This window comes from Microtus pennsylvanicus, chromosome 1 (assembly GCF_037038515.1).
Source record: "Microtus pennsylvanicus isolate mMicPen1 chromosome 1, mMicPen1.hap1, whole genome shotgun sequence".
NCBI lineage: Eukaryota > Metazoa > Chordata > Mammalia > Rodentia > Cricetidae > Microtus > Microtus pennsylvanicus.
The window spans coordinates 30,341,800-30,356,160 of record NC_134579.1 but is presented as its reverse complement, the minus strand read 5'-3'; the positions used below and the strand labels follow the sequence as shown (position 1 = coordinate 30,356,160).

Below are 14,361 nucleotides of genomic sequence, written 5' to 3'. Positions count from 1 at the left end.
CTTGATTGGGGGAGGGGGAGGGAAATGGGAGGCGGTGGCGGGGAGGAGGCAGAAATCCTTAATAAATAAATAAATTTAAAAAAAAAAGTCAAGGCGGGGACCTCAACAATGGACACTCATTTCACTGGGATGTCTAAGGAGAGGCTGAGGGCTGGGGAGATGGCTCAGTGGCTGAAGGCACTCACTACCCAGCCTGAGGTCAATCTCCGGCACCCGCGTGGTACTGGGTGGAAAGAACACTCAGGCAAGTTACTCTCTGACCACCAAACGTTTGCACACGGTGGAAAGTGAGCTCCCCCCCACCCGCACAGATGTAATTTCTTAAAAAAAAGAGAGAGAGTAAAGAACAATAAAAGGTTTACGGTCATTAAGGTTGTTCAATATACCTTTTTCATATACCTTACCTGGAAATCAAGCAGAGTCCCAGAGACAGAGCAGAGCCCTCAAACTTTGTTTTTGAAATTAAGTTTTATGGGAACACAGCCAACTCATGCATTTGAAGTGTTTATGGCTGGTTCTCCTTAAAGCAGATTTGTAGTTACAACAGAGACCAGACGGCCCCAACCTGATCGCTTCTATGTAGCCAACCTGGGTTCTACACTGAGAAAGGTGGAGGGAGCCAGCGGGGCCTCAGTCACATATCAGTGTGGAGACGGGTTTCAGGTAGGCTGCTTTCTACTCATGGCAGTAGTCTGTCTATGGCTCCAGTTTCTTCACAACTTACCTACAACACTGGTAAAATATAAGCCTTCTGTAAAGCAATCCAGGAATGCTTATTAGCATAAAACGTGTACGGTTAAGATCACTAAATAGCTTACTCTAAACAACCTATCATATTCACATATGAGAATCTAACATAATTGTCTAAAGACAATTATGACAAAGTTTACAACATAGGTCACTAAGTGAAATTGGCTGCCTATAAATAGCAGATGGGCTCAATGAATTATTTTCACTGACTTTGAACAGGTAAGGTGCTTTTTTTTTAAATATTTATTTATTTATTATGTGTATAGCATTCCTTCCATGTGTGCCCACAAGCCAGAAGGGGGGCGCCAGGTCTCATTATAGATGGCTGTGAGCCACCATGTGGTTGCTGGGAATTGAACTCAGGAACTCTGGAAGAGCAGTCAGTGCTCTTACCCACTGAGCCATCTCTCCAGCCCATGGTAAGGTGCTTTTTATGTAAGCATTAAAACCACGCTATTGATCTTTACTTGCTGGTATGTTTCGCCCATTTGTTCACTCATTCAGTATTGTGTGTACACGCACGGGCATTGCAAGTCACAGTACCCACCCAGGGGTCACAAGAAAAACTTTGAGAGCTGGTTCTTTCTTTCCACTGGCCACCTCACCAGCCAATATATGTGTTAATAACAAATATACATTTCATAAAAACACACATGCATGTTCTATGTGCACAAACACACAGGAAAAGTATGAAAAACATCAGACATATGCTAACAAATGAGAGGATCTACATTTGTTTACTTTATCATCATGCTTTATTCACTGATTTGTTTTATAATAATCAATGGAAAGTTGTTACAGAAACAATTCAAAACCAATGGACACATAACAGTACGTATGTATGGATCAACATATTTCAATAGGTGCGTACAACGTGCAGCTCTCAGATCAGACTGTCTTATCCATGCCTAGACACCTGCCATCTTTGTGTTGGGAACATGAAACCCACCCCCCTAGCTATTTTGAAATGTTAATTTTAGTTACACTCTTTGCTGCAAAACCATGGAGCTTTCCTGTCCTGCTGCAATGTAGGAAGTCCTTCTGAATTTGTGTTGCTCTTATTGGTTAAAGAGTAAAGCTTCTTTGGCACATGGCGTGGCAGAATATAGTCAAACTTGAAGAGATATAAAGAGAGAGTAGGCAGAGTCAGGGAGATGCCATGTAGCTACCAAAGGAGTAACATGCTGACACCAGTAAGCCACAACCTACTAGCAATACACAGATTAATAGAAATGGGTTAATTTAAGATATAAGAGCTAGCTAGGAATATGCTTAACTTATTGGCCAAGCAGTGTTGTATTTAATATTGTCTCTGTGTGATTATTCGGGTTTGGATGGCCAGGAAACAAATGAGCAGTCTCCGCTTACAAAATGGCACCCAAACGTTCAGCAATGTGCATCCACATAAGACCTAAAAAAGCTTAAGGGAGGGCTTCTGGACCCACAAAAACGAAGCCAAGTGCATCTTCTTGGACTGCATTTTTCTTCAGATAGGCTGACTGCTGGTGGCAAGCAGAGGCATGATTCCTTTCAGAGAAGGCTTCCTGGTTCCGGCTGCAGCACAAACTCTGGCTCTTCTGTGAGCTCTTGCACTTAAATGGGGCTTGTAAGCAGTGTGCTACAAGTTGCTTAATGGCAACATAGACCCGCATGTTGGCCTGGACAAAGCCAAAAGGCAAAAAAAAAAAAAAGACTTATTCCTAGTCACACTGCTTAGCATTTTAAGAAGTGTTCCTGCTTAGAAAATGATTACAGATACGCAACAAAGACAGATTCAGATGAAAAAGACCTTTAAATGGGTCACAGTGTCGGATAAATGCACATGGGCTTGGGAGAGAGAGAGGAGCAAAGAGTCATAGATTAAAGGAGTAAAGATAATAAAATAAATATTAAAAAGTAACAGTGAAAAAGCCACATAAAGATGGAAAATCTGGACTATATATACCAATGTGTTTTCTTTAAAAGTTTTGAATGTGAATGAGCTAACTACAGAGACATTTCATTGTACAGACTGCTAAGCTAAGCTAACATATATATATATACATGTGTGCTATATATATATATATAACATATATATATATTTTAAAGGTTTATTGACTTCAAAATTTGAGTCTAAGGATATGTTTCTTTGGAAAAGAGGTTCTGCTTTTGTTTCCACAGAAGATGAGAACCTGTGGATTCCTTCTAGGCTAATGTGGTTTGATGGAACAAGACCCTCCCAAAGGTCTCTGTGAACACTAAAAATACTGTGCCCAACAAACAGCAGAAAAGTAGGGAGAAAACTACAACCAAATTCCCAAAATGATTGTTTATAAATATTTATTTATATTTTAAAAAGGTTGGTTAAAAATGATTAATAGTCAAAGTCAATTTCTAAAATGGGGGTATATGATATAGAGATAAATGCTTTACATTGGCATGGACTTTGGTCTATTGATACAAATTTAAGGTTAATTTTGTTACACTGTCTATATGTATTTCTACTCTTATTTAAGGTATTATGTTTGTGCAGCTCATTTAAAAACTGTATAATTAAAATTACAGATTAATAGTCATTGATAATAATCAAACTTTCAATTACATCAGTTAGGTTTTATATATATACAGAGATATAGTTCAGGTAGACAGATAAATTCCAACAATTCAAAGACCTACAGAATAAGGTATTTGAAAAGTTTTAAGAATTTAGACTTTTCTTAATAGTGAGACACGTATGCTTCTGGCAGTATCAATTACTTCAAAAGGATGATGGGCACTGAAAAGGCTCCTTGGAGTTTGTTAGCCATTTCAGCAAAAAACTGCTCTTGCCTGAACTGTTTAATGGCATGCTGTATGGACTGCACATGCAGACCCACAGAAAAATGATTGCTGAACTTGCCAAAAGAGGTGAGACGATCCTTCAGGGTTCCTGCTCCACCAAAGAGTCTACCAGACATTCTGCAGGACACAGAAGAAAGTGACCGACAAACTGCCAATAAAGGCAAAACAGTTTTTCCAAATTTCCTGCTTCATGGAAAAGTCTGCTGAATACTATGGGCCTGTAGGCTGAAGATGGATGCCCCAACAACCCAGAAGAACTTTGGGTAACTGTACAGGCAACGAAATGTCTGTCATTTCTAGAGTTTTGGAAGTTGTTTACAATGCACTTCTTGTTTACTTAGGTAATATTATATCCTTCTCAGGTCTTTGATGGAGTTGAAGACAGATAGTTATAGTTTCCCTTATTTATGATAAAAGATAAATTAGAAATGAAGCTGTAGAAACACAATGATAAAATAGATGATAGAATATTTTCTTTAATTTTGCCAGATACAAATAGACTAAATATTGTAACTGGAATTCTTGCTTGATACCTGTTTTGTATATGTAATTTTACTATGTTAAAGTTAAAACCTTCCTTTTTATTTAGACAGAAAAGAGGAGATGATGTGGGAAGTCCTTCTGTATGTGTTGCTCTTACTGGTTAATGAATAAAGCTGTTTTGGCCTATGACAGGGTAGAATATAGCCAGGCTGGATGAGATATGTAGAGAGTAGGCAGAGTCAAGAGGTGCCATATTGCTGCCAAAGGAGTAACATGTCAGCACCAGTAAGCCACAGACTAGTGGCAATACACAGATGAATAGATATAGGTTAATTTAAGATATTAGGAACTAGCTAGGAACATGCCTAAGTTATTGGCCAAGCAGTGCTGTAATTAATATTGTCTCTGTGTGACTATTTGGGTCTGGGCAGTTGGGAAAAGACTGAGCAATATCCACTTACACTGCTGTTTGTACCTCTTACTAACTTGTCTCTATTCTCAGTTTCTGGAAATCATCTGCTCTTTACCTCTGTAGGGCCAACATACTTAGCTTCTTTAAAAGTAAGCACTTATATTTGTGTTCTGTGCCTGCTTATGACCCTTAATTCACCCTTCAGATTCCTACTCTTTGGTGCAACTGACACGAGCTCACTCCTTTTATAGCAGAGAATTTCACTACGTGTGCGCATTTTCTCTGTGACCGAGGACCTCGCTGTGTGTGTGCGCATTTTCTCTGTGGCCAAGGACCTCACTGTGTGTGTACGCATTTTCTCTGTGACCGAGGACCTCGCTGTGTGTGTGCACATTTTCTCTGTGACCGAGGACCTCGCTGTGTGTGTGCACATTTTCTGTCACCCACTCAGCACTGATGGGCACACAGGAGGTTCTGTGTCCTATCTATAGTGGATATTGCTGGAACACAGGGGGACAATGGTTTCTCTTAAATACACTGATTTCTTCTTCCACAGTTGGTTCCAGAAGTAGGTTCACATGGCCCTTCTGCTTATGTTTGAAGCCTAGATCCTGTGTTCCTTGATGGATACATTAGAACCAAACTTCTTTGGGGATGGGGTGGCACATGGGGGAGTGATAAGCACATAGTTTAAGAATTCTGGGAATCAGAAATCTTTAATAAATAAATAAACGGAAAAAAAAGAATTCTGGGAATCCTAGATCTATCCCTAAAGACGTATACATTTGCTGATTCCATATTCACACAGGTTTAGGCATACAGACAGTTTCCAGGTTACTCAGAGCCAATGGCTGTTACGAGTGATCACTGTCTCTTGGGAAAGCAGAGCAAAACTAAACTCTGGAGGAACTGGGGATCGCCAGCCTAGAATCAGCTCAGAACAGACAGATGTGCCCATGATACCAGAGGTCACTGGGCAGGACATGCTTTACCCTGCGAATGGCTATCAGGTAACTGTGAAGTCACTTCAGCAACAAGGCAGGCTGAAGCCCGTTAAACAGAAACAAAACAGAAGGCCAGGACCTGGCCCATGCTGGCCCATCAGTGACGATCCAGGAGACAAATGGATAGCCTTAGAGTGACAGTTGACGTGTGCATAGGCCCACACTATTGACTCCTATGGAACGCTTCGTAATTCAACTGTGATGGCTTCAGTTCTTGAGTCAGGGCCTTATTCAGATCTAGTTTAGGAACGACTCTGCGGGCTTGCCTGAGTAGAATCTAACATTCCCTTTACACGTGAGCCATCACAGGGAGAAGGCGATCAGCATGGCACCCCTCAACACACACTGCAACCAACTCAGCTCCAAAATAAAGACGCAGTCCAGCAAGTGATAACACACCTGTAACCCGGCACAGTGGAGAGGGAACAAGAGGTCGTCTTTGGCCACATAGTGAGTTTAATACTAGCCTGGGCTAAGAAGGCCCTGACTGGAATAAAGAAAGAAGATGCTTCCATCTCTACCACATGTGTCAATTCAAACTTCAACTGACTTTGAGAACAAAAGTCTCAGCCCTGAAATGCTCCGCTCTCTCCAGGTGCAAAGGTGAGATCGGCAGTATTCTGTGAACCTCGCTCCTCAGCACGTAAACAAGGTTCTAAGCCTTCCTCTTCTTCATTATTATCCTGTGTGTGTGTGTGTGTGTGTGTGTGTGTGTGTGTGTGTGTGTGTGTGTAAGTATGCACATGCACCTTCGTCCGCTTATCCACCACACAATGATAAAACCACTCATAATTTAAACTAGAAAAACAATTAGCTTTATAGTCTCTATCACGACTCAAGACTTTTTACCTGTGTTCTGTCCTTCCTTAGCACCTGCTACCTCCTTGGTTACCTTCCTACATGTTAACCTGTACCTACAGTCCCCTGGTCTCCTTTCTACACTATACTATGCCCACACATACGGCTGTTTATGTACATGCATGTATGCACATGTATACATCACAGACTGGGATCTGCATGAAGGAGAACATAGATCCTTCTTTTGGGGTCCGAATGGCCTCATATGGGCACAGAGACCTTTTCTAAGGCCTTTAAGGCGGTAATAATCTTTCTCGTGGTGATACTACAGTCCTCTCTGAAAGCAAAGTGGAGAAAGCAGTCCCAGCAGGCAGCTACTTGGGGTTCCTACTTCATCAGGAAACAAAACCAAAACTCAGATGTCCATGTTTACAATTCTGAGAACATTCCCAAAGCCAGGATCCTCTAGCAGGGTCCATTTATCTCTTCCCACCCCTTTCCAGATGAATAAAGGATGGGAGACAGCAAGACAGGCAGGAGTCCTGGTTACTATGACAGCAAGTAAATGGACGGGGAGAGCAGGGGTCAGGTAGAGATCACCAAGGCTGCCTTGCTGATTGCTGCCTCTGCACCATCTAGTCCCTGTATTCACCACCTACTTCAACATCTTCACACAGAGGACAGCACTGAGTGTCAGGGATGCCTTGGGAGGTTTGAATCAACAAAGGATTTTGACAGCAAAGACAAAAGATTGATAGGGAAATTCTAGTTTGGTCCTGTGGATCTTCTAAATGCCAAGGCCATGCTTAGGAAAATACTAATGAGAAGACTGTATTGAGAGACGTGTTCTTTACCTTTTAAACAATTCATTATTAGAATCAGAAGCAGGCACGGTTAAAGGACGCAGATCTACACGTCTGGCTGAGCAGCAGACTACAGCACCATCAGCTAGGCCAAGGCAGAGGTGCTAAAGTCAGGGGATGGAAGGAAGGTACTTAGAGTATTTTTTCCAGCACAGAAAGCAGGGCAGACAGACACAAGGACATAAAAATACCAGAATTACATGATAGAGTTGGCCACTGGGATTCAGCTACTTCCGAAGCTAGAAGAGTACCTTTCCTCGGTGACCCCATGAGCATCCTACTAGTATAGCCATGAGGGAGTGTCTCTTCCTGAACTAAAACTTAGCTCACAACCCAGGAGAGGAGCAGGAGCTGGCACAGTGGGTGTTCAGCATGTCTGATGGATATATAAGTCAGAGAAGTAAAAGCTCTTACTATGTGAACCAGTTGGGAGGAGGAGGGGACAAAACAGTCAGAAGACAGAAGAAATAAGCTCTCCACTGCAAAGAAGAAACAAGTCCCACTTTCCGAAAGGCAGAAACGCAAAGCAAAGCAAATGCACACCCTTACTTAAACCAGAGCTAGAGTACAGGAGGGAGAAGTCACCACGAGGAACCAGGAAGGCAGAGAAAGTGAGTGAGTTACCGTGTCTCCATTTTCCAGGGCTACTTGGGATGGAACAGAACAAACCAACCTCACTATCACTCATTATCAGGAGATGCTCAAATCCTAAAGTGTGCACTGAAAGATTCTGAAAAGCAATGAAAACAGAGTTAGCAAACCCTAAAAAAACAGGGAGCCTGCCACAGGACGCGACACTGGAATTAGAAGGAAGAAAGTCAAAGAAAAGCGGTCCTCATGTCTGCACCTACTTGTCGTGGTGTGTGTGTGTGTGTGTGTGTGTGTGTGTGTGTGTGTGTGTGTGTGTGTGTGTGGTGTGTGTGTGTCTGTCTGTCTGTCTGGAATGTGTGTGTTCCATGTATACAAGTTCATATGCTGTACCTTCCTAATCAGTGCCAGCTAAACATTAGCAGTATCTGATCTAGAGTACAAAACCCAAGTCAGAGATCTGTGAAAAATGAGCGGCACCCACCTAGATGTCTAGACAGCAAGGAAGAAGGTGGTAAGGGACCTTCACAGGGTACATGGCCATGTCTGCAATTCCAGAACTCAAACGGAAAGAGTCTCAGTTCCCTGGTAGTTTGCACTACTCACTCCCTAGGCCCTATCCACAAAGATTGACTACAATGGTAAGGGATCTGGAATTCGTGTCCTGAGCTGCACACCTGCTAAGGACAGATGTGTCCCCAAGTTGCATGTGTGGGAAATGCTGTCCCAATATTTATTCTGAAGGTATCTGGAGTAAGAGCACCGGGAGACGATGGGCACACTCTCGGCTAGAGGCTTACCACACAAGCGACTCTGCCGTGTACCCTCCCTCCTTTATGGTCCCATGTCCTGTAGAACTCACAAGGTCCTCCACATGCTGAAATGGGAGGTGGCAGTGAGAGACGCTAGCTCTATGCTCTTGGACTTCCCAGTTACCACAGCATGAGTCAAATGAAGCTCTCTCTATCGTAAATTAGTTTCTGCTATTCTGTTGAAGTGACAGAAAGCAAATGAAGACAAAGACACAGAGGATGGAGCACATTACACCAAATTCTAAAATTTAGAAGTGCATTGATTTCAATGGAGGATGGAAAAACTACTTCAGAGACAGAACTCTGAGCGAAAACCAGAGCTATGGGGTCTTAGATGAACTCCTAAAACAGGGACTTGCTGAGAGTGGAATGAATATTAGGGCGGGAGACTGGCAGTGTGTAGTGCCAGATGGATGTGTCTGCTTTTCAATGCAAGTGTTATTTAGAAAATGAGTTTGCAACCCCAAATCCTTATCTGTAGACCTGCACATAGGCAAGGTCACTAGCCTGCTGCACACATGCCCAGTTGAAACAGAACAAGGCAATGCCGCACCCTGTTTTGGCTCTCCTACCATAAACACGTGTCCTTTTTGCGGTCTATTTGGTGCCATGCTGATGTGGGAGGGCTTTGTTGTTTACTTTTTGAATGTGTATGATTTCATTGCTGATATTACTGTTTAAAAAATCAAAACAAAACAATAACAACAACACCCTAAGTGTAATAATGAAGTACTACTTAGCGTGCAGGCAGTGATGGGCCTTTAGGAAAACGTTAGATGCACATCACAGGCGTGTGGGTGTGAGCTGTGGTGCTGCTGGACTCGAGATGAGTGTAACACACGCACCATTTACTAAATGTGGCATCTTAAGCAGACACAGATAAAATAAAGATTATCAGTTGACAAAAATGGGTTCACAGGAACTTGACCGGGGTAATTTGTATTTGTCAAATCAATGTCAAAAAGAAATGTATAGAATCCAGTGAAAACTGATGCTCACCACACCCCATCTGTGTGGCGTTGTGTGGCTCTGTGTATGTGCATGTCGAGCAGCACAGTAAAAGGCTTGGCTGGGTAAGAGACATCAGTCTTCACAGTTGGGTACTCTAGAAGACAAACAGACTTGTACACCCCAGCTCTGCTTTTAGTGGTCAGCATTCTTCCAGAGACTTCAGCTTCAAAGGCTGAACTCACCAAGACACCCTGGCTTTATTGCAGCATGCATGACCACACACACACACACACACACACACACACACACACACACAGAGTATACAACAGGATACACTGATACACATTCTAGGGGAAAGCGGGGGGGGGGATGGGAGAGGAAAGAGACAGGCAGAGGGAGGAGGCAGGAAACCTACATCAGGGAAGATCAGTAGTACACAAAGACCTCAGCCCTGGGCCTCTGGAACTGAGGGACAAGTGAGAGAGGAGGGCATGGTATTGGTAGATCCCAAGATGCGCATGCAGGAGTCTCTGGGGGGCTCCATTTGAGGGTGGCCTATGGGCAGGAGGCACAAGCACTGTGCTGAGCAGGGCTGTCATACCAACAAGATGAAAACAGCAGGTAGTGAATTCTGAAACCCTGTGCTCTGAGGGCGGAGCTCAGGGTCTCACACTAGGGAAGCGTTTTACCCAGAGCTCCGTCTCCAGCCACAGCTTTCAGTTTATGAAGCTGGCAAAGCCAGGCAGACAGCACCGCCTTTGCTACTGTTCACCGTATCACACAGCAGGACAGCCTGAGACCTGTGCACACTGAGAAAGACCAGCACGGGCAGAGAGAAGCTGTCTGGAAGTGACACAGGGGCAAGAGTGCCAGTGCTCAGCCGACAAGAAGCCACACGCAGGAAACAAGGACAGATGTTACAGGACTCAGGCACAGGGAGCTCTTAAAATGAAAAGCTGACAGAGGCTGCTTAAATTTGTTCACTAAAAAGCTAGAAGATACAGTTTAGAAATTCCTATGAGAAAGAGGCAAAGACCTAAAAAGACTGAGGAAATTAAATGTAGCATTCCAAGGGCTAAACAAAGAGCCCCCCCACACACACACATACCCCAGGACTGTGCTGCCACACTCGAAGAGCCTACCTGGAGCCAGCAACTTCCAGCAAAACTTCTAATTATGAAGTTTTATAACATGAAACATACAAGCTAGAAAAAAATCTTATTAGGCTTCCAAATTTCCACTATTTTTCTAGCTTCCAGTGTTCTGAAAGTTTCCCAACTTACAATTCTATATTCAGCGAAACACTAAATAAGCAAATAAAAAGCCATTTAATTCTACAGAGTTGAGAGTAAATGTGACAAGTTAGTCAGTATTATCAACTTTTCGAGTTCGGATTCCCACAACACATGTAAAAGCTGGGCAGACGTTGTGACCACCTGCAAAGCCAGCACTGAACCAGCAGGGACGGGGATCCTGGACAAGCCAGCTAACTACAGTTAGTAAGCACGGCTCAGGAGGGACTCGGCCTCGTAGACAACTGAGGGGCACAGCCAATATCAAGGCCAGGCTTCCACGGGCATGTGCACACCAACAACTGAGGAGCACAGCCAATGTCAAGGCCAGGCTTCCACAGGCATGTGCACACCAACAACTGAGGGGCACAGCCAATGTCAAGGCCAGGCTTCCACAGGCATGTGCCCACACACACCAAACAGATAAATTAAAAAGAACTGGAGCCAGCAGACAATGCCCTGTATATCAAAGGGTAAAATGGGGCAATTCTCTCGGCGTGAGCACTTTGACCACTTCCTGCCAGAGGCTTGACCCAACTAGGATAGAGAAAGATGAGCCAAGAAAGTTGTTATACTAAAAAGAGGTTCTCCAAACACTGATGGAACCATGTCAAAAGAAGACAAAAACTTCTATGATAGTCCTATTCGCTAAATCTGGACACACATAAAAAACCATCAGTAGTGGCCTATGACTTACTGCATAATTAATTAATATTCCATACTGACAAGCCATTCTGTGCTGTCAGCTACAACTCAAGCAAAGTTTCCAAGTGGATGCTCAAACGAGGGGTCCAGTTTGACAGAGACCAGTCAGTGCTCTCGGAGCCTCTGACTACCTCCCAAAACTACTTACTATCATCAGGGAACACAGCTCGGCAGTGGAGCTACTGGGCAGCACCGTGACTAAGCGCCCACAATGGGACAACATGACAGGGCGGTGAACTGAGTGCTGAGACACACTGCCCTCACTATGGTGTGCTCCTGCCCCATGCTGTGGACAACTGGGTACTAATCTAGGTGCTGAGACACACTACCCTCACTATGGTGTGCTCCTGCCCCATGCTGTGGACAACTGGGTACTAATCTAGGTGCTGAGACACACTACCCTCACTATGGTGTGCTCCTGCCCCATGCTGTGGACAACTGGGTACTAATCTAGGTGCTGAGACACACTACCTTCACTATGGTGTGCTCCTGCCCCATGCTGTGGACAACTGGGTACTAATCTAGGTGCTGAGACACACTACCCTCACTATGGTGTGCTCCTGCCCCATGCTGTGGACAACTGGGTACTAATCTAGGTGCTGAGACACACTACCCTCACTATGGTGTGCTCCTGCCCCATGCTGTGGACAACTGGGTACTAATCTAGGTGCTGAGACACACTACCCTCACTATGGTGTGTTCCTGCCCCATGCTGTGGACAACTGGGTACTAATCTAGGTGCTGAGACACACTACCCTCACTATGGTGTGCTCCTGCCCCATGCTGTGGACAACTGGGTACTAATCTAGGTGCTGAGACACACTACCCTCACTATGGTGTGCTCCTGCCCCATGCTGTGGACAACTGGGTACTAATCTAGGTGCTGAGACACACTACCCTCACTATGGTGTGCTCCTGCCCCATGCTGTGGACAACTGGGTACTAATCTAGGTGCTGAGACACACTACCCTCACTATGGTGTGCTCCTGCCCCATGCTGTGGACAACTGGGTACTAATCTAGGTGCTGAGACACACTACCCTCACTATGGTGTGCTCCTGCCCCATGCTGTGGACAACTGGGTACTAATCTAGGTGCTGAGACACACTACCCTCACTATGGTGTGCTCCTGCCCCATGCTGTGGACAACTGGGTACTAATCTAGGTGCTGAGACACACTACCCTCACTATGGTGTGTTCCTGCCCCATGCTGTGGACAACTGGGTACTAATCTAGGTGCTGAGACACACTACCCTCACTATGGTGTGCTCCTGCCCCATGCTGTGGACAACTGGGTACTAATCTAGGTGCTGAGACACACTACCCTCACTATGGTGTGCTCCTGCCCCATGCTGTGGACAACTGGGTACTAATCTAGGTGCTGAGACACACTACCCTCACTATGGTGTGTTCCTGCCCCATGCTGTGGACAACTGGGTACTAATCTAGGTGCTGAGACACACTACCCTCACTATGGTGTGCTCCTGCCCCATGCTGTGGACAACTGGGTACTAATCTAGGTGCTGAGACACACTACCCTCACTATGGTGTGCTCCTGCCCCATGCTGTGGACAACTGGGTACTAATCTAGGTGCTGAGACACACTACCCTCACTATGGTGTGCTCCTGCCCCATGCTGTGGACAACTGGGTACTAATCTAGGTGCTGAGACACACTACCCTCACTATAGTGTGCTCCTGCCCCATGCTGTGGACAACTGGGTACTAATCTAGGTGCTGAGACACACTACCCTCACTATGGTGTGCTCCTGCCCCATGCTGTGGACAACTGGGTACTAATCTAGGTGCTGAGACACACTACCCTCACTATGGTGTGCTCCTGCCCCATGCTGTGGACAACTGGGTACTAATCTAGGTGCTGAGACACACTACCCTCACTATGGTGTGCTCCTGCCCCATGCTGTGGACAACTGGGTACTAATCTAGGTGCTGAGACACACTACCCTCACTATGGTGTGCTCCTGCCCCATGCTGTGGACAACTGGGTACTAATCTAGGTGCTGAGACACACTACCCTCACTATGGTGTGCTCCTGCCCCATGCTGTGGACAACTGGGTACTAATCTAGGTGCTGAGACACACTACCCTCACTATGGTGTGTTCCTGCCCCATGCTGTGGACAACGGGGCACAGACCTGCGTGCTGAGACACACTACCTTCACTATGGTGTGTTCCTGCCCCATGCTGTGAACAACGGGGCACAGACCTGCGTGCTGAGACACACTACCTTCACTATGGTGTGCTCCTGCCCCAATGCAGTCTTGCTCTGATCATGAGGAAACTATGACCCCAAGTTGTGGGGCATTCACGGCACCACAGACCTCAAACACAGGGCTGGGGACAAGGATCTGTCCCAGATCAAGGGAAACAAGAGGCACAAAGCTAAAGGCAGCATCCAACCTCTAAATGACTTCTCGTTAAGGTTGCTAACCAGCAACATCTGAGGTCTCTGGACTAAACACTGTTACTTCCTAGACTGTTACTTCCTGGACTGCTGCCCTTGCCTTAAGAATGCGCCCAAGAACTCTAAAGGGAGTAATGTGGGCAAACGTCTCTCTCGGGAAGATGAAGACGCATCTGCAAAGCAAACAAGGCAGTGCGAACTCTGGTCACCCGGGGTGAAGACAATTCCTACATGCCCTTGTCTTAGGGCAACTTCCCTGTAACCTGAAGTGATTTTGAAACCATTAGGAAAAACCCACGAACATTCTTATTTATTCCGTGTTTTACATATAAGTACCCATAGGTCGGTGTTGACACACAACAGCTAAAGTGGTACCAATACTAGCATGTAGGCATTCGGAAAGCACGCAAGAACCAAGTCGGCAGGGTCTCGGGTGGAGTGAGACACTGAATCTGGGGAC

At 45.1% G+C, this 14,361-nt stretch overlaps 1 protein-coding gene and 1 long non-coding RNA gene across 2 annotated transcripts in view; both read right to left on the bottom strand.

Annotated features, from left to right (window-relative positions):
- Positions 1 to 14,361, bottom strand: part of Mrps6 (mitochondrial ribosomal protein S6) — a 53,569-nt gene that overhangs the window by 12,348 nt on the left and 26,860 nt on the right. The gene's annotated exons all lie outside the window — the stretch shown is intronic.
- Positions 3,056 to 11,969, bottom strand: LOC142843284 (uncharacterized). Its single transcript, XR_012909612.1, has 2 exons — positions 4,879 to 11,969; positions 3,056 to 4,843 (listed from the first exon to the last, which is right to left on the bottom strand). It is a non-coding gene; the product is annotated as an uncharacterized LOC142843284 (long non-coding RNA).